We start from the raw sequence: 26,222 nt of genomic DNA, 5'->3' as shown, positions 1-26,222 counted from the left end.
TGGCACTGGTAGGAGTGTCATTTAACACGGAAATTACATTATAATGAAGCCTGAGGTCCCTTGGAAGTCAACAGTTGGCTATCTTGGTTCTAACTAGTCTCAGGTGGCCTAGTTACAAAGGAAACTTTTTATCACAGAGGTCCTGTTTCTTAAAGATAAGCAGAGTTAGGACAGGGTAGAAATTCAGGTATGTCACATAGGCATTACACCTAATAACAACAAAAGAAAAGAAAATGAACTATCCCTATCCTTAACTATCTTACAACTTACGGGAAGACAAGCTAGTAAACAGACAATTACAAGATAAAATATGGAATGCTACAATGAAGATAAGCAGTGAAACAACTGCATTCTAATTAGATACACTACTGTACTGGTCAATTGGCTCTTTGGGGGAATTTTTTAAAAATCTGATTTGTGTAGTGTTTGTTAATTTCCACACTGTAAACATTTCCACCGTGACTGACTTCAAACCACCAGTAATTTGACACCTGTTCACAAGGTTCTTGAATATTTTACTTTGTGAACCAACGCAAATGTGCTCTGCCCCACTACTGAGGGAAGTAACACAGTAATGGTGGCCAAGTAAACTTTCTAGAAGAGTGATATCTAACTGAGGTATGAATAAAGAATAGTAGATAGTGGAGCAAAGAGAGGTACAGAAAGCTTTGTAGGCAGATGCATCAGCACAGACAAATATTTAAAGGTGAGAGAAAACAAATTTGGGAAAACTGCAAGGAATTCATTTTGACTTGCTAATAGTTTTATACATAAAGTAGATAAAAATAAAACTGAAGAAGTATGTTTTAGGTGGAAAATGCTCTTTCTAGCCAAAGTGGGCCACTTGAACACTTCCCGCTTGAAAGACAATGGAAGATCATCACAAAATTTGTGATGGGTGGGGCTGCCACAGAGGTCTTTGATATGCCTTGGAGACATTTTCCCCATTGTCTTGATGATTAACATTCAACTCCCGGTTACTTAGGCAAATTTCTGTAGCAGGCTTGAACTTCTCCTTAGAAAATGGGTTTTTCTTTTCTATTGCATCATCAGGCTGCAAAATTCCCAAACTTTTAATGTCTACTTCCCTTTTAAATATAAGTTCCAATTCCAAATTGTATCTTTGTGAATACATGAAATTGAATGCTTTTAACAGCACCCAAAGCACCTTTTGAATGCTTTGCTGCTTAGAAATTTCTTCCACCAGATACTCTAAATCATCTTTCTCAAGTTCCAAGTTCCACAGGTCTCTAGGGCAGGGCCAAAATGTCACCAGTCTCTCTGCTAAGGCATAACAAGAGTCACCTTTGCTCCACTTCCCAACAAATTTCTCATCTCCCCCTGACACCACCTCAGCCTGAACTTTATTGTCCGTATTACAATCAGCATTTTGGTTAAAACCATTCAACAAGTGTCTGGGAAATTCCAAATGTTCCCACATTTCCTATCATCTTCTGAGCACTCCAAACTGTTCCAACCTCTGCCTGCTACCCAGTTCCAAAGTCACTTCTAAATTTTCAGGTATCTTTACAGCAGCATGCCACTCTACAGGTATGAGTTTACTGTATAAGTCTGTTCTCACATGCTAATAAAGACATACCTGATAGTGGATAATTTATGATGGAAAGAGATTTAATTGACTCACAATTCCACTTGGCCATGGAGGCCTCACAATCATGACAGAAGGCAAAGGAATAGCAAAGTCAGGAACTCCCTTTTATAAAACCATCAGATCTTGTGAAACCTATTTACTGTCATGAGAACAACTCTGGAAAGACCTGCCCCCAGGACATATGGGAGTTATGGGAGCTATAAATCAAGATGAGATTTGGGTGGGGACACAGCCAAACCATATCATTTGGACATTAATTTCTTCTTCTTCCTTGTCCTCCTCCTCCTACTCCTCCTCTTCTTCTTCCCTTCTTCCTTCATCTTTCTTCTATTTTCTTTATAGTTTAATACCTCCACAAGTTATCAAGTTTTATTTTATGGTCTGTGTTTGTATATCTTTGGTGATAAATATTTGCCTAGTAAAGGTTCCAAAGCTTTTCTGTTTTTTTTTTTTTTCTTGGTGTATTATAGTGTTAGCTTTTACATTTTGACCTAATTTTTATTATGGTGCAAGAAAGAACTCAAGTTAACTAAAGTTAATTTTTTCACATGGACACCCAGTTGTTGCTGCACCGTTTGTTGAAAAGACTTTCATTTCTTTATTGAAGTTCATCAGCACTTTTGTTGAAAATCAATTGACTATATATTTTGGGGAGTATTCCTTTATTCTAAATACTTTTTCATAGATAATCCCTCTTTTCACTAATACCTCAAGCAATATAATTTTTTGGTAACTCATGGAATCAGTATTCTAATTTCATTCTTCTTTTTCAAAATTTGCTTTGGCCAGTCTTGGTCATTTGACTTTTTCTATATTTATTTTCCTTTTCTAAAAATTAGTTTGGTCCAAGATAGTTATATATATATTTATGGGGGCACATGTGATGTTTTAATACAAGCGTCCAATGCATAATGATCAAATCAGGGTAATTGAGACATCCATCACCTCAGGCATTTATCATTTATTTCTTTTAGAAGATTCTATTCCCACTTTTTTAGTTATTTTTAAATTTAGTATTAGTTAGTTACCTTACTGTGTTACCAAATACTAGATATTAATCATGCTAACTGTATTTTTGTACTCATTAAGCTGGGAAGAGTTTAAAATAAGTTTTATAAATATCTTCTCAATTTCTTTAAAAAAGACAACTCTGCTAAGATTTTATTTGGAAATATATCAAATCTATTCACAAAAGGTAGAAATAATAAATAAATAAGCTATTGATTAAATCAGTATGAATCTTACAAATATGTTGCTGAGTGAAAGAAGCCAAATTCAAGACAAATTATGCCCTTTGTAGAAAGCTCAAAAATAAGCCAAACTCATGTATAGATGCTAGAAATCAGGAAGATAGTCCCCTTGGAGAGGAAAAGGACTTAGTAATTTGGAGAGCATTAGAGGGAATTTTTACATACAATTACAATTGTACTCATTTATCTGGGTGTTATTTATGCATGTGTGTTCACTTTATAAAAATCTATCAAACTAAACAATTTTCATTTTTTCTACTTTTGTAAATAGATTTCGAAATCATTTTTCAAAGAAATTAAGCATACTTTTAATTTTGTGAGAAAGTGTAGGTATGATTACAAATAATAAATTATATAAAATGTGTGTGGGGGGGTGTGCATGTAGTTCGTCACAGAGGTAGCTGTTAAGAAGAGCTCATGTTAAAAGAGTTATTGAAAACCAATAATCCCTGAAGGCCTTCTAAAAGCTTTGCCTTTCTGACTTTCTGTCTCCATTTTCCCAACTATTTTCTAATTCTTCTCCCTTTCTTGTCCTTTTTCTCATAGGCTGCAACACTAATCTTCTGCCATATTCACCCAGATTTTGACTCTGATCTAGCTGTCATACTCCTCCAAAATGCTAGCTGATAAGGGCTTGTGGTGTCATCCCCCTGAGGGGTATATTCATTTTAACATAAATCATGAAGATCAATGACCCTATGAGACAACTGAATGTGTCAGCAATGTTGAAATTTCAGACCCCATGAACAAAGAGAATGAAGAATTCTTTTGATCAGAAACTCTAGCTGGTTCTTGAATCACATTTGCAAATTTTGTACATAGAATTTGCCTTTCAAGCCAGCTCTAATAAGTGGCCTCACTTTCATTAAGCCATTCAAGTTTCCCTAAACTATCTTCAGTGAAGATTTTTAAAATCTCTTATATTTATCTTCTGTTGTAAGCTTTGCAAAACTTCATGTAAAGGCATTTAACACTGTTCATTATCATAGAGTCTCATGGTTGAAAGGAGAACCTAAAGTTACGTTAACACAACCAATGCATTGTTTGTAGAATCCTTCCACATTGTTATGAAACATTTGCTGTCCCTTTTCTTGGACATCTGTAAGACAGTTACCACCTCCTAGGAAACTACATTCTATTTCAGACGTCTCTAATCATGCATTACTCTGTTCAGTCATCTTAACGCATAAAAATATACCTCTTTTACTTCTTCAAAATGCCTGAGGACATACATGGATCTTCTCACAGCCTTCTTTATGCACCACATCTTATTTCCTTCAAATGCATCACATATTTAATAGTTAGGACTTTGTTCATTAAGCTGGTCTTCCATCATTGATGAGGTTTTACTTTATCAATATTTCCCTTTAGGTTTTATACATAGAAGTTATATAAACCATAATGTACCTTAGTTTACCAGACTTTTTTTTAGGGCTGAAATAAGTATTAACTGGTTGACACTACTTTCTAGGTATCGCTGTAGAGGGAACTGGCTAAAATGCACCTGTCTCTTGAAGACCTGTGAATACTGAGGACATTAGTAAGAATTCCTTATATAAAACCTGGAATGAGAGGAGTTGTATTTAAACCTCGGTTTGCCTATGCATTGTCTAGGCTACCTTTAGCAACTTCTTTGTTTCTCCAAGCCTTAGTTTGTTGATCTAATAAGATTAAAATAGGGTTTGTGTAAGATATTTGTTAAGGTAACATACGTGAAAGTCCCCGGAGAACACCTGACACATAGTTATAGCTCAATAAATATTACCTGACTCCAAAGTACAGGAGAAACCTAACTTAATATTTTGATCATGGTGACCCTTCAACACCTTCCAAAATTATGCCAGATGGCAGCTGCTACCTTCCAATTATAAGACTCGTCATAAATAGAGGGTGTGTTATTCATGCTCTGTCTGATTTCACCACCTGCTAAAGCTAGGCATGAAATGTAGTCTTGAGAAATAGGAATTTTCCCCTTCGGGTGTAGTTTATACTGACTTCCACTCTCTCACCAAGTTCTAGGTTTAAAGACACTATCTTCTCATCAGATCTATGATTTTGGGAAGGCTAACTAAACACTTAAATATACAGTTACCACTAAAGTCTAATAAAAGTAAAATCCACATTAACACTTAGTTAAGCCAATATGATTAGTGCTGTACAATGAACCCTTTATCATTTTGCATACCTTAATACACTTTTATCTTTGAGGCAACTGAGCTCATTAAAAACTGCTGTTTGCTGAACAAATCATAAGAACTTTATGATGCAGAGTGACCAACATCATTAATCTCATCCTAAAGATTTTCGAACACTGAAAACTCCACCAGTGGAGGGTTACTCTAGGGTAAGGCCACTTTTGAAAATAATTTTTATTTAAGTCAAAATTGTGAAGACTTATATGTGAGTCAGTATGATACGAAAAATGCATCCCAAAGGAGCAACTGCCAAAAGCTCAAAATTACGCAACAAACTGTTCCAAGTCTTATTGGTCATATATTGATATTGACATTTTAAAAACCAATATTTTACTATCCAGATACAGAAGAATCAATGTTACAGTTTTTGGAATCTTTAAGCAGATACATTTCCATTTTGGAAGAATGCAAACCTCAGACCTCTGCTTCAATCCCAACTCTAGGCTTATGAGTTATGAAACTTCGGATTTGTGACTTTGACTATGTGACTTTAATGTAATTATCCATCAAAATGTGCATAATAATGCATACATCTTGAACCGATCAGAGACTAGGATTGAGTTAAAAAGACAATTAATATTAAATAGTAAATTATAGCATTAGTTGCTGTTTGCTTATAGAATTAGTATTAATAGACTAAATGTTCTCTAAAGTTGTTCTAAGAGTAAGTTTTCCATTCTGTAAATTTCTTTTATATCAGTCCCCTTTACCAACTGCTATTGTACAATTTGTTCACTTGGTTTAACAGGTACTTTTTTTTCCCATCCCAAGGAAAAAGGAGAGACCAGAGGAGAGTGACTGTTAGTCATCTGCACCTGAATAGCAATTAGTAGATTAGATTATTTACTCCTGAGAGCCTTCTGATTGTTGAGTAATGAGACAAATGGAAATTAAGACAGAGTATCATTTTAGGATCCAGGCCAGTCTGCACAGATATCACGCATCTTGGGTACAGCCTTATATGTTTAAGCAGGGGAGGCTGTGCTACATCTGAAATCTTCATTCACTCGGAGCTTGACAAGTTAACCTTGGAGAAAACCAACTGATTTCTGTGGTTTTTCAACTTTTGAGGTTGTTCCACTTCCTGACTGCCTGAACAAGCTAAATTATTCCATATTTAATACAGTATATTTTCTTAATTCTGTACCAATTTAGTATAAGGGAATGCTAAAACATCATTACTATTTTTAGATTTTAATTTTGATTGCCTTACAGCAACTTCAGGGTAGCAACTCAATTTATATGCTCTTCAAAATGGGACCAAAAAGTAACTTAAAATAAAAATATACTAGAAATTATATAATCTTGAAATCATTTTCATATTCTATATTTTTTGTTTAAAAGCTCTCTATGCTCAGTTATTTTGATTATTCTCATTTAGCATTTTAGGTATCTGAGACTCAAAGATACAGCCTCTTGTTATATCAAATAATTAGTCTGCAACAGCACTACAATTTCTTTATTGTACTGATTACATATTTATCTTGTTCACTCTATCTTTGTCATTATTCCAGTGAATAAGACAGAAAAGAGACCTACTCTGATGTAGCTCATATACTAGGAAGGAACGACTGATAAACAAATGTAAATTAAAAGTTGTATGAGCTATTAAAAAAGTAAAATAATGTAGTGATTGATAGAGTATTGGTAAACTACTTTTGATGAAAGAGAGAGACCCATAGTATTTAGATTAGCTTTCCTGTGAAAAGGGAACGATGAGGAATATTTGAATATTTCATTAGATGAATAGGAGGTGGCCAGTCATAGTTTTGCCGACAGATTGAGCATTTTGGTAGTTTAATTTGCTTTGGTTCCTGTGCAAGATGAATTGGGCGTCAGAATTAGGCAGGTAGGCTCAGCACAATAGGCCAAGAGATTAGTTTGGGATTGTGAAAGATAAAAAGAAAGGAACCATAGTGTTAGAGTTCTCAAGACAGAAGCACATTCTTATGGACAAGGCTAAGGTGGCAACAATCAGGAGAAAACTGCAACGTGAAGGCAATTTCTTTTCTGTCTCATTTGCTGCAAAAGTAAGAGACAGAGTGGGCACTCAACAAATATTTGTTGACTAAAGTGAAGAAGCCTTAGCACTGTGCTATTTGAAAAAGCAAGTCACTTTATCTTTCTGACCCTTAGGTAAGGCCAAATAGAAAATAATAAAACTACTGTGCATAGTGAAGTGATACGGTGGAAATATAATACATGAAAGTGATGTGAAAATTGTAAGTCTACAAAGGTTCATTTCAGGCACACAGATTCCCAGGCCAAATGACTCCAAGACCATTTTGAGACACCCATGAATGTGGGAACTGAGACTGAATATCCTCTTCATGTTAGAGTCAGAACCACTCTGGGCTCAAGTCTCAGCAATCAGTAGGTATCAATGACTTTTTCTAAGATGAATTAATAATAAGGGTCAGGAAGGGAACCACTGGGTACTGCAGCAGGTTATTAAATTAAATAAGAAAAAACCTTGAAGATAATGGAAGAAATTTACTGGGAATCATACCCTTATATATCACAAAAATTAAAAAATAAAAATGAATTTATCAAATGCAAAAAGATAGCAAGAAGAAAAGACTAACTGGCCTTAAGCCATCAAAGAAAATTAATATTGTAAAAATAAGAAAAGCCAAAGAAACCAAAGAAAATTTTTTTTCTATATTGTCTTTAACCATGTATAATACATCCAAGCAACAGAAAGTAGTGACATAGGATTTATGACCCTCTAAGCCTTTAAAATGTTAAATAAAGGTAAGAGTTTTACAGACACATGAAGAAACACTATTTTTATTGGCATAAAATGTATATTCAGTTCCGTGAGTCAAGGAACTAATTGTCTAAACCTATGTAATTACCATCTCAATTAAGATGTAAAATATCATCATTACTCCATCTAATTCTCATGTGCCTGGTTCCATCAGTTCCTTTACACCCCAAAGGTAACAGAGATTTTTATTTGAAGCATCAGTGTTTAATCTTGCCTTTTCTCAAATTTCATACGAATGGAATTATGTAGTATATCTTTTTACTGCCTGGCTTATTCCTTTCAGCAAATGTTTGAGATTCATCAGCTTGTTATGCATGTTTCACTTGATAAATCTATATTATTGCAATGTAGTAGCCATTGTTTGATTATACCACAGTAGTCTATTCATTTCCTGGTTGATGGACATATTTTCATTGTGGAGTTGACCATTTTCAATGTGGAATTATATGATTAAAGCTGCAAAGTATAGTCTTGTCCTTTTACGGGCATATGTTTTAGCTTCTTTTGGGTAAACACTTGGTAGTGGAATTTCTATGCCAAGATGTGCGTGTATGTTTAACTAATTAAGAAACTGTTAAACTGTTTGGCAAAGTTGTTTTACAGTTTTACACTTCCAATAGCAATAGCTTTATATTTTCCTCACCAGCATTTGGCATCAACAGCATCTTAAAATTGTAAGCATTTCTCCTGTGTATAGTGTTATCTCATCTTTTAAACTTGTATTTCTTTGATGACTAATGACAGTGAACAACTTTTCAAGAGTTTGCCTTTTGTCTATCTTCTATTGTGAAAAGTCTGTTCAAGTCTTTTAACCTTTTTATTGGAATACTAGCCATTGTATTTTTCTATTAAAAGACAATTTATATATTTATATATAAATTATTTCTATATTAATAGATATACTATATAATGCCTATCATATAATAGGCATTATATATCTATTAATAGGTATTATATAATACCTAATATACATATAACAGGTATATATATACGTATAATAGGTATTATATATGGTAAGTTTTACATATATACTAGGTATATATAGATAATAGGTTTTATATATAATAGGTATATATAAGTATCTTATATATGAATATCAGATAAAATTATATGTCAGAGATATCTATTTTAAATATTTTCTGCCTGTGACTTTTATGTTTCATTTACTTAATGAGGTCTTTGTATGTACAGAAGTTTAAATTCTGATAAAGTCTTTTTTCGTACTAAGAAATCTTTTCGTAAGCTGAGGTCACTTTTTTTTCTAAAAGCTTTATGGCTTTATCTTTTAGGTGTGGATCTATGATCCAAATTAAAGTAATTCTGTATATGGCATGAGGTGGGGTTGGGGGTAGTTTTTACAAGGGAGCAGGCAGTTGATCTAGCACCATTTGTTGTAAAGACTTTTTTTTCTCACTGTGTTAACTTGATGCTTAAGGTGGTTACTCTGCAGTACATATAGATGATTATCTATATTTTGTTCAAATTTTAAAATTTTTTTCTTTGTTTATATGCATGTCCGATATATTTTTGTTGGTAAGTGGACACTGTAACTAATACATGATAGTGGTTCTTGATTTCATGAATTCTTGGTTTTGTAATAGTAGAGAGCTAACATACCTGGATTCAAACCACAAGCGATCTTTTCCTTAAGAGGCAGCTGCCAATACGTTTGTTCTGTTCCCATGCCTTCTAGATGGTGCTTTTTTTTTTCTTGGCTCCCTATGAGACTTCTCTTATGCCAAAGATTTGAGCAGAGATGGGGCTCTGCTTCACTGTGGCTCTTTGCTTATGTGAATATCTCCTTAAATTCCAGCTGCTCTGCCAGCCACGTACTCTATTCTCTCATGCCAAGCTGCCGAAACTGAGCACGGCTGAAGAATGTGCTCAGATAAGAAAAGCATCACACTCACGTATCTGGCTCCATATATCCAGTGTGAGTAAGGACTATAATGGAAGTATAGCTAAGTATAAAACACTGGAAATTATGACAATTTAAAGACATACCCTTAAAAAAGAACAGAATAATTTAAAATGTACCCAAGGAATTTCCAGAAATGAAAAAAAAATGGTTAATGACATTAAAATGGATAAATTAGTAGTGGTTCAACTTCCTTTTTCCTCAATAACATCTCAGCATTTTTAGGGAAAGTCTTTTAACATCTGTATATACAATTCTACATTCATAGTATTTTCCTTAGCACTTTAATATTATTATTCGGATAGTCTATTTTCTGTCATGAGAAGGTTTATCTCTGGTCTTTACCTGATTTTCTGCTATGCCTCTGGATTCTCCTTGTACTTGTCTTTTTAAAATTTATTTTATTTTTTTACCTGTCAGCCAGGAGTTTGAGCAGTTTATCCTAAAATTTGAGCCTCACTCCTGAGATAACTGTGCTAGAAAGATTCCCCTTATCTTTTCCCAGCTTTCTCCCATCTCTGAATTTCTGACTTCAAGTATCTGTAGCCAAACAAGCTGCCAGTGTTTCCTCTCATAATGTTTGCAGATTATTGCTATGAGGGTTGGGTCAGTGAGCCACAAAGTCACAGTTCTTACCTCCTTGTAATTGTGGGTTTTGAAACGAAACCCCTCTCTAGATTCTGTCAGCAGTTGAAGCATTTCATCTTTTCAAATAGTTTTTTTTTAATTTTTCTACTTTTTATATTTGTTGTTTGCCAGAATTTTATGTAGAACATTTCCTCTTTCTTATGTCTGTTTTACAAATGTGTATCTCTTGTGTTTCCTGTCAGTTACTAAATAAAATGTGCTAAAATTCATTAGTTTCTCCCTTTAATTCTCTTAGGTGTTGCTTTGTTTATTCTTACAGTATTTTGTTAGGTGTTTATAGTCTCAAAATTGATACGTAATTCTGCTGAAACTGTATTATTTTAGTTATAGTATGAATTATCTTGCTTTGTAATGTGCATATTGCAAATATCAAAATGCATTTTATATAGTTGTCCACACACAACAATTTTTTGTATCCAAATCAATCCATCTGCACTTGGCTTGACCCATCGTCCCCATTTTAGGCCAATTTTCTGAATTCTAATCTTTTTAATTATGTTTCCTGGTCAGTAACCTTCTGTGAGTCAGCTCTCTCTTCCAATCAGCATTCAGCTGATCTGAGATATTTAGTAGTTGTGTGCCTCCAGTTGCTAAAATAATCTGAATACCTGGCAAAAGCATCCACTATGAGGTTTTCAAAGGATACCCTTCAGTAATCCATTCATCCCCTTCTCAGCCAAAATAATGTCCAGCCTCTCTAAGATATGGAATAACTACAACCTTATACAATGTTGGCATCCCCCAAATATCACCAAAATCACATATTGATAAGACAGAAAGGAGATTATTCTTACTAGAGTAAGGGAGAGCACAGAGTTTTAGTAGTATCTCGGGGGAAGGGCAAAATCAAGATATGCATGAGATTTTGAAGTTTAGTTTATAGTGGGTGTTTCAATTTCAGGGCTTTATTAAACTGGGAAAGGATCATAATACAATAGTTTAAGATTGGTGGACACAGCAAGGTGGGGGTTTTGAGAAGTCAAAAGACTCAGAGTATTGGGATATAAACATCAGTTGATGAATTCTTAAGATGAGTTTATAGATTTTTCAGAAAGTACTTGAAATAAATAATCAAGTTGTTTTCAGTTTTGATCTTCCTGAGCAGCAGTTTCCTGGAACAGTAAAGTTAAATTTCCGAAGATGGTTCAAGAGTAAAGTGCTTTTAATGGAGATAGTAAGCTGTATGGGTCCATTTCCCATCTAGACTAATTTAATCTTGCTTTCTATATTTGTACATTTTGATCATGATAATAAGTGTGGCTAATTATTAAACAGCATACTAACACCTCTTCTCTTGTGCCACATACAGCCCCAAAACTGACATCCACTTCCATTTCTCTCTGTTGTCCAAAAAACTTCTTCTGTGTCTTTGGCATGACATTTATTTTCTAGATCTGACATACAAAGTACAAAAAACTGGAGGGGTTTAAATAACAGAAATGTATTTTTTGACAGCTTTGGAAGACAGACATCCAAGATCAAGGCGTCATCAGTGTGGTTGGTTCTTCTGAGACCTCTCCCCTTTGCTTAGAGATGGTGCTCATCTTCCTGTGTCTTCACATAATCTTTCCTGTGTGTCTTGTTCTAATCCTCTCTTCTTATAAAAACACCAGTCAGATTAATTCCTACCTGAAAAATCTTATTGTAGTTATCTCTTTAAAGGCCCTATTTCAGGATGCCATAATACTCTGAGGTATGGTAGGTTAAAACTTCAACTCTTCTTCAATAAGAATTTTTGGGAGACACAGCTCAGCCCATAATAGGCATCAGTGTTACCACAACCATAAACTCTTACACAACTTCCATGAACAGTACCTTTACCTTCTTGCTGAAAATTAAAACAAACTAGCCCTAAGAACTCTACTTCCCCTGCATTACTCACAAGGGTAGGTTGGTTTGTTCTCCCATATTCTATGTGCTTGCTCAGTGTTTCTCATTCTAATTGGATGTCCTTCTTATTTTACTCCTTGAAAATATTTGTCAACCTTACCTAATGAGATTCAGGAAATATGATTAAGTATAGAGTTTATTTTAATGCAAAGCTTGAAAATTGTCCCCCAGGAAACACAAACTTCAAATGAATAGGATCAGTGTTCTGAAATGGGGAAGTTGTTTCACTTATATAGGCCGTTAAGAGGGCTGCACCATTTTCCATACAAAGTCAGTATATATTTTATACTGATTTGATTGGTTATAGCTTGCTACATTCCAAGGAAGATTGCTCTAACATTCCAGAGGGTTAATGGTCTGAGAGTTTCTAATCTCTGACACCTCCAGACCTTTCCTAATCATTTATGGGGAAAAGCAAAAGTTGTAGCTGTATGCTATGTGACTCAGGCCATGTAGCCATATTTCTCTCTCAACGTTCAAATAATTTAAAGTTCTAGCACCTTTAAGGTTCAATTATTTAATGTCACACAATTTTTTTTTTAAGTTTTCCCACTATTGACTCTCACGTTGGCTAACTTTCCTGGCTACCCTGCCATACTCTCTCACATCCCCATTTGTAGATAGCATCTGTCTTCGGCTCACTAGCTTTACCACTACTCCTCTCAGTGTAATCCGTCTCATCTGTTTGACCTTGGTGGCTACAAAAGCCGTTCACTTCATTTCACTTTATTGACTCACTTTCATTTCTCCTTGTCATTATGAATTAAATTATGACATCAGATTTCTCAAACGTGTCCCTCTGTGATCTTCTTCCTTTACTATTCTCCAATAATTCACGAGAATAAAGGTAAAGAAACCTCCAATCCACTGGACTGACTACATTTTCATTATCAATCAACTACTATGTGTTCTTATTTTCATGTTTACTCTGCCAAATTTCCACTGTTCAGCACTGTGATGTTTCCCTCATAAGCAACTTAGAAATCTTGTCTCTTTCTTTGGACAGCTAAACAAAATTCTAAGCCTGGTTAAAATAAACTATCTGCTTACTTTGTACTTTAAGGGATAAAGATTGCAATGTTATTTGAGAATGCTGGGTGTTGAAGTAAGACTGTGATTCCCTTACATTTCTCTATTTCTGTATGGAATTATGTGCAAAACCTGAGTTAACTAACTCTATGAGCCTTATCTAATGCCATTATTTTACTTTTTAAAAATTTTAAATAGTTTTCATATATTGGTCCTCTGGGCAACCACCCAGTTGAACCATCCATTGATCGGACTCTGTTTTGGGAGCCCCAAATAACATGTAAATAGGGCTGAGTGGAGTAAATAGAAAAATTATCTATTGAGATTTCATAAGCAAGAGTTCTCAAGCAAAATTTTGTCTGAACATGTAAAGATCCAATATTTTTTTTTTTTTTTTTTTTTTTTTTTTGAGACGGAGTCTCGCTCTGTCGCCCAGGCTGGAGTGCAGTGGCGCAATCATGGCTCACTGCAAGCTCCGCCTCCCGGGTTCACGCCATTCTCCTGCCTCAGCCTCTCCGAGTTGCTGGGACTACAGGCTCCCGCCACCACGCCCGGCTAATTTTTTGTATTTTTTAGTAGAGACGGGGTTTCACCATGGTCTCGATCTCCTGACCTCGTGATCCGCCCGCCTCGGCCTCCCAAAGTGCTGGGATTACAAGCGTGAGCCACCGCACCCGGCCAAGATCCAATTTTTTACCAACATATCCATCACTACTCAACTAAAGGTTCATGTCTATGTAGCATAAGCCCTGATATTAATTAGTTCCTTTAGTATATTTGAGAAAATGTTAAATCCATTTTTCATCTGGGGTTACAGTTGATTAATGATATTGAAAGTATTACGGCTTTAACATAAGGCAGACCTTCAATGACTATGACCTGTAACAGCTGGTTACTATTTATAAAATCAAATTTGTGAAGTACATAAAGTTATCTTTTTCTCTCCAAAATAAATTTTGTTTGGAAAAATTTTATAAAGGTAAGAATATTTCCCAAATTATTTACAGAGAAGCATCATAGTTTTATCAATGATATAGCACATATGGAAGTATTTAGGCTTCCTGTTATCTGGAGTGACCAGGGATTGCAGTGTTTCAATTAATCGAGTAATATAATTAATAGAGTTGACAAACATATCCATAGGGATTACCAATTCTTAAAGAATGGCTCTGCCATTAAACAAAAGTCTTTCTGAATGTATACTAAATATAATTTAGCCTTCAGTAGGTGGTTTATTTATCAGTCCTCTGAAGTTTCTGAGGAGAATGAATCTCAATTTGATTTTCATGTGATTCTGACCCATTGTGTCAGAATCTTTTAATTTTTCCCTATTATTGGAAAAATGATGGGAAAAATAAAATATTTTGACAGTATAGACAAGTCTTTCAAGACATTGATCCTAGAAACCATCATATAGAAGAGAAATTTATTTGTACCCAACTGGAAATTGTACATAAGACAGATTTTAAAAGATTTGAATTGTTTTATCCATCATTGTATCCCCAACATCCAAATCAATGGTTCTCAAACTGAATGCAGAAAAAAAAAATTAGATGGGAGTAGTTTTGTTTCAATGTAGAATCAAAGCCCCACTGTAAAACTATTGAAACAGACCTCCTGGGTGCAGGATCTCAGAATTTGTATTCTAAAGAGATTCTGATTTACATGGTTCTCATATTCCACTTTCAGAATAAATTGAACCCTGCTTCTGCTTCTGAAGATTTAATGTGCATATTAATCACCTAAAGATCATATTAAAATACTGGTTCTAGTTTAGAATGGCTGAGGTTGGACCTGAGATTTTGTATTTTTTAAAATATTTCAGGGATGGTCAATGCTGCAAATATGTGGACTGCATTGTGAGTAGCCAGAACCTAGCAACAATCCCTCATTTATCATAGAGCTCAGTAAGTTGGTATTGATTGAAGGAGCATTCATATCACTGTGCCTATACTAGCCTTAAGGTGTTTACGACCTTTTACATTGCACAAATCTCTTATGTATGCTAAATTTTCTTATACAACACTATCTTGCATAAAAGAAATGATCTTATTCTATATTTTTATCATCTATAAACCATCTAGAATAATATCTTAGAAATGAAATACTATTAGTGAATTTCTCCTGAATGAATGCATAAATCAGAAAAGAACTAATCAACAAATCAACTAACCAGAGAGTACAAGCTGAACTGGTTAGTATAGATTTTTGGGAACATACTCCTAAATGATGACTACCAAATATAAATTATGCTCATATTGTCTGTCTCCAACTGCAACAGCACCATCACACTATTATTAATTTTTCTCTGTCAGATTTTACAAAGAAGCTGGTGATCACTCTTTCTACTTCTCATTAGTCTTTTACCCTTCGACACAATTCAACCTAGCAACTGCACACTAAAAAGTGCCTTTGCTGAGGTAACTAATGACCCTCTAAATTCTAAGACTCCTAAAGAATTTTCAACTCTGACCTTAGTACATCTTTTTGCTGCATCTGATATTGTCTTGAAAATCTACTCTTTCTGCTCTTTCATGAGGAAGTGTAGGTTTTCCTCATCTTTTTGCTTCTTCTTTCATCCCACACTCTTCCAGTTTTTACTGAATTTCTTTAGAATTCTTTCTGGACACTTCCATTGGCTAGTTTTCCTCTATTCATCTCTGAAACACTCATAGTATAGAGATATCTCTTATTAATCCTCTACCCTTCTTGTCCCACATACTCTCCCTAAAGAATACTTTGCATTTTAATGTTTTACAGCCTCCTCAAGACACTGATGACTCTGAAATCTCCACCTTCAAATTGTACATATTTTCCAAACTATTGATATTTTATATCAAATTGCATATTATTGAATTTTTGTATTCACTTACTTGCTGACCATCAACATTCAAATATACCACAGGTACCTCAAACTAAATATGCACATTTGGGATGCATTATTTTTTCCCTTCAAGAAATTCATTTTTTTGCCTCCATTAATTCTAATGTCACCATTAGCAGATTTTCCCCAACTAGGACCCAGAGAACAATCCTTTATGTCTTCTTTGTCCTTCACTCTCATCTCCAATTAGTCAAGTCATGTTTATTTATTCTCCTAAGTAGTTACCTAATCCAGTGCTTCTCAACCTTTATTAAGTATCATAATTACACAGGAAGCTTAGAAAAGATGCCTGTCCCTAATTCAGATACATTGGTGTAGAACTGCTGTTAATTGGGCCTGAGTTGTGGAATATTTTCCCATGGATCTCTTTTTATGTGTATCTGATGCAATGTTTCCTACTCTCCCATTGTTTTCTAATAATCATTTCTTATACCTCAATTACTATACTAGCATACTCACTATACCTTGCCTCCTCTTCCATTTGCCTCAATACCTTCTTTCTCACAGCTACCAGTGAGATCTACCTAAAATATTCCTTGAAAAGATATTTAGTTTATATCTTAGTCTGTAAAAGCACAGTAGTTCTCCCTTAGTCATGAGGGATACATTCCAAGAACCCCAGTGGATTTTTGAAAACCACATGTAATACTGAACACTATATATATATACTATGTTTTTCCTATACATAGATAGCTATGATTAAGTTTAATTTATAAATCAGGCACACTAAAAGTTTAATAACACCAACTAGTAATTCATAGAATCACTAAGGACATCAAATATGTGGTCCCTGCCTTCCTCTCCTGCTTGATCGTTGTTGACTGAGATTTTTCATACTCATCAAGGTATTTCTTATTTTTATGCCTTTATTTATTTTCCTTGTTTTTTTCGTTCTTTTCCTTTTTTTTTTTTTTTTTAATTGTTCTCTAACGCCTCCCTGTCAGCATTATTTGGCTTTATAATCTTACCAACGAGTAAAGTTTCAATCAGCCCATCCCCTCTGAAAGGCCTTCCTAGGTAACCTTTCTTCTATACTTGGTAAGGTTTCTTCCATTAGGCCTACTTCTATAATTAAAGTTTCCTCAACATATTGTAAACGTTCATATATGCGTTCATTTCTCCCACCAGAACTACTTGGGACCAGGGATTGAAGACATATTACTTTGTGAATCTCCAGCACCTACAACAGTGCTGTAGCCTCTATAATATGTGAAAGACAGAATGAATTCCTTAGTCAATGAATGCACTGGATTAGACGCCTATAGCTGTCAGTGGATAGGTGAATATGTCCTCTAGGGTTCCCATTCCCCAGACCCTTCACATATTATAAGTTCATTGTTTTAAATCTTATTTCATAGAATATTTTATTATTACATATATTTAGTAATCTATATTATCTTTAAATTTATTAATGATTTATGTAAATATTTAATTTAAATATACCATTTTAATACTTTAACTAAAAAAAAAAACCTACCATTATTATCACCATCAGTGAAATCTATTTCTGAAATTGAGAACAATTCTTGTTAAACGGTTGAGCTTAATATGACTTACACTTTCATCACTTTACTTCAAAGGTCATTGTATAGTGATATAAAACAATTTGCATTTATATATAAAATGGAATTAGACTAGAGGCTCAGGTAAACATTTTCCGGAAATCTCGCAGGCCATTCAAAAGTCAGGAAAAGAATAGGCAACTCTTTGTTCCATTTGACAAATGGAAGGAAGACACATAGGAAGACACTTAGTATTCCTGTCCCATCCATTAAATGATATTACTGATACACAATCATTAGACAATAAAATTTACACAAGGCCCCTAAATTTTCTAATTTTTCCCTTGGCAATGATACGTTTTCTGTCTAAATTATTACATGCCCCTCGCCAACCCACTGTGATCTCCTGCCTTTACTATACTTAGTTCCCCATCTCATTTCATTTCATCCTCATTCTTTCTACATTTGATAAACCTGTGCTAAGTTGTGGCTCATTAATAATGGTCCAGGCTGTAAATGTCAAACTCTACAGAAGGCAAGAGAGGGAGGCAGTTTTATATTGGTAGTAAGAGGGCAGAGGGGGACATGTGGGTGGTGTTTTCTGTTCCACACTTTACAGCATATAGCCACAATTAAGAAAGGTCTGAGCACTATGAAGTCTACTTAAAGCTTTTGAGTTGTACTGATTAGGGGATGGGAATGAATTTGTAAGTTTCAACCCCCGCTTTTGCCAACAACCTAACACAGCATCATCAGCAATTAAGAGTTTTAAATGGCAAATAATTGCAAAGATAAGCATGTGCAGAACAAACAATATGAAAATTATAATCCCATAGTAACCATCTATGATCAAGAAATGGCACATTAAATTCTTGTTGTATTTTTTAGGTGGAGTTAACGCCAGAGCTTGATTTAGCGAAGAGTGCTTCTGAGCTGTATAAGAATAAATAAAGAATGTTGCAAATCTGTGGAATTAATTTTAACGTCTATCTAGAGCTTTGTAGTACAGTTCTTTGGAAGGTTTAACTGTAATTAATACTATTTTCTTGCCGTGACCCATTTTCAACTGAAAGCTAGTCTTTCCTAGGCTTACCTGAGAAATAGAAGCCTAAAAGCTTTCCAAATCTCAGCTAAAACCCTACACATTTCTCAGCAGTGAGATTTAAGAATGCCCTCATTCCGAAAATCCCAAGTTTCATTTCTCTCATGTAATAATTTAATCACTCCTCTTGTAATAAAGACCATTTTAAGCTGTTTTAAGGTGTTCTAGAAGTTCTCTCAGAAGGTTTTTTTGTTGCTGTTGTTTCTGTTTCTCTTTGTGTGATTATGGTAAATCACCCTTACATTCCACCAGAGCCCTTCAATATTTCAAAAATCACTTACTTCTGATTCTTCATCTAAACAAGTGTTCCTAGAAAACTGCATTTCTGTAGACAAAGGGTGCAAAGGGCAGGGAATGATGGAAGAAGGTGTAATAAACCGAACAGTGAATGACAAAAAGTAGAGTGCTCAAACACCTTTATAGCTTTATTCGTGGTAAATAAGATTGAAAAGAATTAAGGTCTCTATCATCTAAAACGCTGTGATAGTCAACAAGATGAGGACTGATTTAAAGATTTAAATGCAAACCATTATTTTTGTTGGTGCTTCAAGAAGAGCTGTTCAAACCATAACACAATCTTTGATAGTTTGATCAATACTAGTTTAAGCAAAGATAAAACTAGCTGCACAAAATGTCGATTTGGTACACAAAGAGGTCAATTCAGAGGCTTCTAAACAATTTTTTTCTGCAACCAAAGTATTTCACTCTGCCACTTCAGGAGAGATCAATGTGCAGACACATGCCATCTGTTTTGCTGAAGCCTCAGCCAAAAGAAAATATACCTACTATAGGGTTTAAACCAAGATGAAATACAACAATCACAAACACTGGCAAGTATTAAATATCAATCACTTGGAAAAATATATTGATTGCATGCCTCCTGTGAACAGGTACCTGACCAAAGCAATCTGGATATGCAAAGGAACTGAAAGACACAGAAACTGGCTTTGGGAAGTGCATAATAGAATGCAAAAGATACAGGAACATGCTGGCTGATGGGAAAATTGGGGAAGTGCATATTTTTAAACAGCCCAACAGATAATGAAATTGTTAGGGGTGCAATAAATGTGCAGTAAATTACAATTAAATTGCATGATAGGCCACTAATCATGTAAACGATCTTGGGCAAATATAGGGTGTGAACAAGCTTTCAAAGAACATGTCACACAGAAATGATTAGATTTTTACATTCAATAAATTTAGTTAGCATAGATTGGTTAAGAAAATACTAAACTTCTACTGGGTATGAGACTTTCTAGATGTACTGAACATATAGAGATGAGTAAGAACTGGTCACTCTCAGGAAGCTCTAGTCTATTCTGGGAGGCGAAAAGAAATGGAGAAAAGATTTCTCAGAGCTCCATTTTGCTCTTCATAAATCAGTAAATATTAGGGAATGCAGGCTGTGAAACACTGATCTACAAATCCTTCAATCTCACAGTTCTCCAAGGGGTGCAAAAATTTCCAAAAACTATTGTTATGATAATAATCATTCATATCTATGTCTCTGCCTTCTAACCCCTCCTTGACTTGTCCCAATAGAAACCAATGTGTAATTTTATTAATTGGAATACTTGAGGAAATGAAACTACATGCTTTTGTCTGTATGCTTTTATTTTTCTCCCTAAGATATACATTTGATAGTCAACTATATGGACACATTTTTAGCTTGAAAGGTAGAGTTTAAAAATTATTTTCAGTGTTCTATGATAAAAGAAATATGGAGAAGGAGCTGTACCTCCTCAAAAATTCCATTTAAAAATATTGTTTGGTAAAAGTAACAAATTCATTATCTTAAATGTTGTTTTAAAAATGTAGAGATATACGTAGAACCAATAGTTTATTCATGAAATTTGATGTTCTTTTTCTTTTTTCAACATTCACAATTAGTTCAATTAAAAAAAAATTCACAGTGGATTTTAGGAGATAGTGGGGTTTCATGTTTTTGTTTTGTCCATAAATATGTTTGTGTTAGCATGTTTAGCTCTGTGAAAATCATTGTCACATTAATTATCCTTAGCATTGTAAGACATGCATTATTGCTTTCACTCTGATAGTGAAGAAAGAGAATTGTGGGGTGTAGTTCTCAAATGGCACATCAAAGTACTGAATTCAGATCCTCTGACTTTTTAAATTCTAAATTGATTCCACCTCCTCATGATTTCCACAGTTTTTCAAAGACGTTTTTGAGAACAAAGGCAAGTAATGAAACAAAACCGCTTTGGGTTCTCATGGGATCAACAGACTACAGAGGTATAAAATATATAATGCCAAGCTAACTGCCTTTGAAATGAATACAATCTACTTAGTTTAGGTGTCTGGTAGGAATTATGTTACCCGAACTAGTTATTTCTATGCCTATCTTAGTCAGAATTATCAGAAATGAGAACTGATTTTTATCAAATAAATTTTATCAAATCTCGTTCACAATTGCCACAAAAAGAATAAAATACCTAAAAATACAGTTAACTGGGGAGATGAAATATTTTTACAATGAAAACTACAACAACACACTGCTCAAAGAAATCAGACTGACATAAGCAAATGGAAAACATACCATCCTTATGGATAGGAAGAATCGACATTGTTAAAATGGCCATACTGCCTAAAGCAATTTACACATTCAGTGTTACTTCTATCATATTACCAATGGCATTCTTCACAGAACTAGAAAAAAACTACTTAAAATTTAAAATTCATATGGAACCAAAAAAGAGTTGAAATAGCCCTAGGCAATCCTAACCAAAAAGAACAAAGCTGGAGGCATCACACTACCCAACTATACTACAGGGTTACAGTAACCAAAACAGCATGGTACTGGTACAAAAACAGATGCATAAACTAATGAAACAGAATAAAGAGCCCAGAAATAAAACTGCACACCTACAACCATCTGACCTTCAACAAAATGACAAACACAAGCAATATTCAATAGATGGTGCAAATATATCTGGCTAGTCATATGCAAGAGATTGAAACTGGATTCCTTCCTTGTACTATATACAAAAGTCAACTCACAATGGATTAAAGACTTAAATGTAAAACACAAAACTTGAAAAGCCCTGGAAGGCAACCTAGGCAATACCATTCTGGGCATAGGCATGGGCAAAAATTTCATGACAAAAATACCAAAACAATCACAACAAAAGCAAACACTGACAAAAGGAATCTAATTAAACTATAGAGCTTCTGTACAGCAAAAATAAACCATCAACAGAGTAAACAGACAACCTATGAGAGAAAATATTTACAAACTATGCATCTGGCAAAGGTCTAATATCCAGCATCTATAAGGAACTCAAACAAATTTATAAGAAAAAAATCATTAAAAAGTGGGAAAAGGATATCAGCAGACAATTTTAAAAGAAGACATACATGCAGCCAACAAGCCTATGAAAAAAAGCTCAACATCACTGATCATTAGAAAAATCCAAATAAAAACCACAATGAGATACTGTCTCACATTAGTCAGAATGGCTATTATTGAAAAGTCAAAAATAACACATGTTCACGAGGTTGAGGAGAAAAGGTAACGCTTATACACTGTTGGTGGAAATATAAATTAGTTCAGCCATTGTAGAAAGCAGTGTGGGTATTTCTCAAAGACCTGAAATCAGAACTACCATTTGACCCAACAATCCCATTACGGGGTATATACCTAAAAGAATATAAATCATTCTGTCATTAAGACACATGCACATATATGTTCATCACAGCACTATTTGGCAAAGCCATGGAATCATCCTAAATGCCCATAAATGCTGGGAGGGATATAGAAAATGTGGTACACATACACCGTGTAATATTATAGTATTCAACCATAAAAGAGAATGAGTGCACGTCCTTTGCAGCAACATGGATGGAGCTAGAGGCCACTATCCATAGCAAACTAAAACAGGAACAGAAAACCAAATCCTGAATGTTTTCACTTATAAGTGGGAGCTAAATTATGAGAACACATGGGCACATAAAGGAGAACAACAGACACTGGGGTCTTCTTGAGGGTGGAGGCTGGGAGGAGGGAGATGATTAAAAAAATAACTATTGAGTATTAGGCCAAGTACCTGGATGATGAAATAATCTATGTAAGAAACACCCCATGACACAAGTTTACCAATATAACAAACCTTCATATGCACTCCTGAACCTAAAATAAAAGTTAAAAAGATGAGTATGAAAAAGTAGGCCCAGGCATGGTGGCTCATGCCTAAAATCCCAGCACTTTGGCAGGTCGAGGCAGGCAGATTGTTTGAGCCCAAGAGTTTGAGACCAGGTTGAGCAACATGGGAAACCCCATCTCTACAAAAAACACAAAAATTAGCTGGGTGTGTTGGCAAGTGGCTATAGTCCTAGCTACCTGGGAGGCTGAGGTGGGAGGATCACTTGAGCCCAGGAAGCTGAGGTTACAGTGAGCAGATACTGTGGCATTGAAATTCAGGCTGGGCAACACAGCGAAACTGTCTCAATAAAACTAAATAAAAATAAAAATAAATCAATAAACCAATAAAAAATAAAAAGGTCTAGAAATGAAATAACATATAGTTTCAATAATCACTTCCCAAATAACGCAAGATACTTTGAACATTTTTAGTTGCTCACTTCCTCCTCCAAACTGCTATTTTGATAAGGCCTTCTTGAGTGTAATTCTCAGATTATTTTACATTTTGCCTGTTTCTTACAAATCACTTTTGACAATTACGCTAATTTTCATGGCTGTCTTACTGATAATTATTTCTACCTGCCTACAGTTTTATTGCTTTTCTATTCATCACACTTATCTCCATGTTAATTTTTCCAAAGTTTTAGAATTATTTTTCCCTAGAGAATATTTCTAAGTTATGCTCTCAGGCAGAGTTCATGGGTGGTAACATTTTGAAGAGTTTCTGTATCAAAACTATATTTCTTCTGTCCTGTCCTGCACACTAGAATGATAGGCCTAAAGGGAAGATAGTAGATATTTGTTTGGGATGGTGGTAGTACATTTCCATACATTCTGTCATGTTCAGTATACTTTTTCCCTAGATTATAAATACACATTAACTCGAAACACTACCATCTTGTCTACCCTATTGCAACTCTAGCTCCTTCTTATGATAGCCTAGTTTTTATACAGAAAAACAAACAAACATGCAAATGAACAAAAGCAGCTATACTCTGAAATTTAGCATGAAGGCCAATATCAGAAGTAGCTGCTCTGAGATGGAGGAGCTAGTTTTTCTGTGCTGCAAACCCATCATTTACTGTATTTCATGGAACACAGAACTTAAGACATCGGCAGTTATGAGGTATATCAATTTCCTGAATCACTACAAAGAAAAATTGCTGACAAAGTATGATATTGCATGGTTTTAAGACACATCAGAATTGTTAAATAAATGTTAAAATGTGAAATTTTACAAAGCTGAAAATTGATGATACGTGGTAACTGTCTGACTGCTCATTGCCCTCTCCACTCTATCCCCAGATTTTGCTACAATATATTTTGGAGGATCTATTCCTAAAAATTTCTGGGGAAAAAACCTTTTTTTTTAAGTCCTCCTTCTCTGTCTCCTTTCTTAATCCAGTTGGATTGAGCTCTCAGTCTGATTCTGTTTGCTCTGTAACTTCCCCAGATTCCTAATTGACATCCCTTTGGCAACCCTTCTAATCCAGTAGTCCTGCTGTGTTTTGTTTCATATGTGCCTTGTCATTTCAATTGGCGTATTTTTTATTGACTCATCTTGAACAACAAACAGGTTTTTTCAATATATTGTCTCTGAAAATCCTCATTTCAATTGTGCTCCTTTTCTGATCCACACCCTTTTTCCATAAAGGACACTAGGCAACAAGCCAACAATAATTTTCAACTCAGGGAGATGCGGTTTTATTCCTTTAAGGCAAAATTTTATTTTAAAATCAAGGCAGTCAATTTCCTCAGCCAGGAGTGAAGGTTTTCATAATTGACACTAAAACACAAGACATTCATTAATTCAAAACTTCCATGGTATCAACAGCCAAGCAAGGCAGTTTTCCCAGACACCTGTCCTCACATGTGTTGTAGCAACAGGCAATATTCGTATCTGTTCAATCCAGGATACAAATTACATGAACAACTGAAACATGTTTTAAAATACTTTTTCTTTTTTTTTTTCAAATACATTGCTTTATTGGAACTATTAGTTCAGAACTCTTGGGGTGCATCGTACTCAACTATGCATCTTCAACATCTCAGATGATATCTAAACCTGTCCTCATGAGTGATTTACAAACATCATACTACTCCAAGCAGGCAGTCTTTTCTTTGAAAAATAGTTTCAAACACGTACACCATTCCAAATATTTTAATGGTTATCTGCAATATGTCTGCTTTTACTTATTTATATTCCTCATTATTTTCTAAAAAGTTATCACAGACAAATTTATACAATAAAAATAAATATTTAAGGGAAATTTTTTAATGGACAGGAATATAGATAGCAAAATTTAAAAAGGTTTTTAGTACAAACGTATATTCTAAATTATTTTTTGAAAGGTTAAAAATAGATCACAAATATGGATGCTGAACTAGTTAAGAGTGTTACACTTATCTATTAATAGCTCCCTTTATATAGTAATTTTTGATAAGATGATTTCAAATGAATGAAGTAGTTTTGGACATGCTATGTTAGAATCCCTGTTCTTCCATTTACAACCTAAAGTCTTGGACATACTAACCTTCTTCCATTTACAACCTAAAGTCTTGGACATACTAACCTGCTCAAGCCATGGTTTTCTTATTATAAATTGCTGAAAATAACATGTTCATAGATTTGTGATAGTTTAAATAAAGTAATACATAATACATAGCTTTTGATAGTTCTAGACACATAAATTTCCATAAATATTAGTTATTATCAATATCACTGTGTTTGAAATACAGATTTTGAGAGAACTGGCAGTTAAAATGCCAGACACATTTTGTTTAATGATTTTTTAAAGACGGATAGGCTCATTTTAGGGCAGAGATGTTGCTTAATACTTAAGCTTTAGGTGTAATCTGCTATTATGAATTTGGCAAAGTATTGCAATACTGTAGAATATTTTAACTCAAAGTGTAAACTAATTTGAATTTACAGTGTCAAAGAATGTAACACCTTTTAAGTAAATCCATGGGAAGAACACAATAGAAAGAAATCCACAATTTGCATTATATTCCCTGATCTCCTTTGATAAAATTCAAAGAAAAATAATATTGAGGTTAGCCAGCTTCCACTTAAGAGGATGTTTACATGTATCATTATAATTTTGGATCTCTCTGCAAAATAGTGTTGTTATATGAATTCTGTGAAATATATAATGAATTTTTATACATTTGACTTCAAGTTGAAGGTGAAATAAATGACTTGCATTCATGTAGTGGAGAGACATGAAAGGGAGTATAAAGCAAGATCTGAGAGAGGTGGA

The sequence above is a fragment of the Symphalangus syndactylus genome, chromosome 20 (assembly GCF_028878055.3).
Source record: "Symphalangus syndactylus isolate Jambi chromosome 20, NHGRI_mSymSyn1-v2.1_pri, whole genome shotgun sequence".
Lineage (NCBI taxonomy): Eukaryota > Metazoa > Chordata > Mammalia > Primates > Hylobatidae > Symphalangus > Symphalangus syndactylus.
This window is presented reverse-complemented; position numbering follows the sequence as displayed.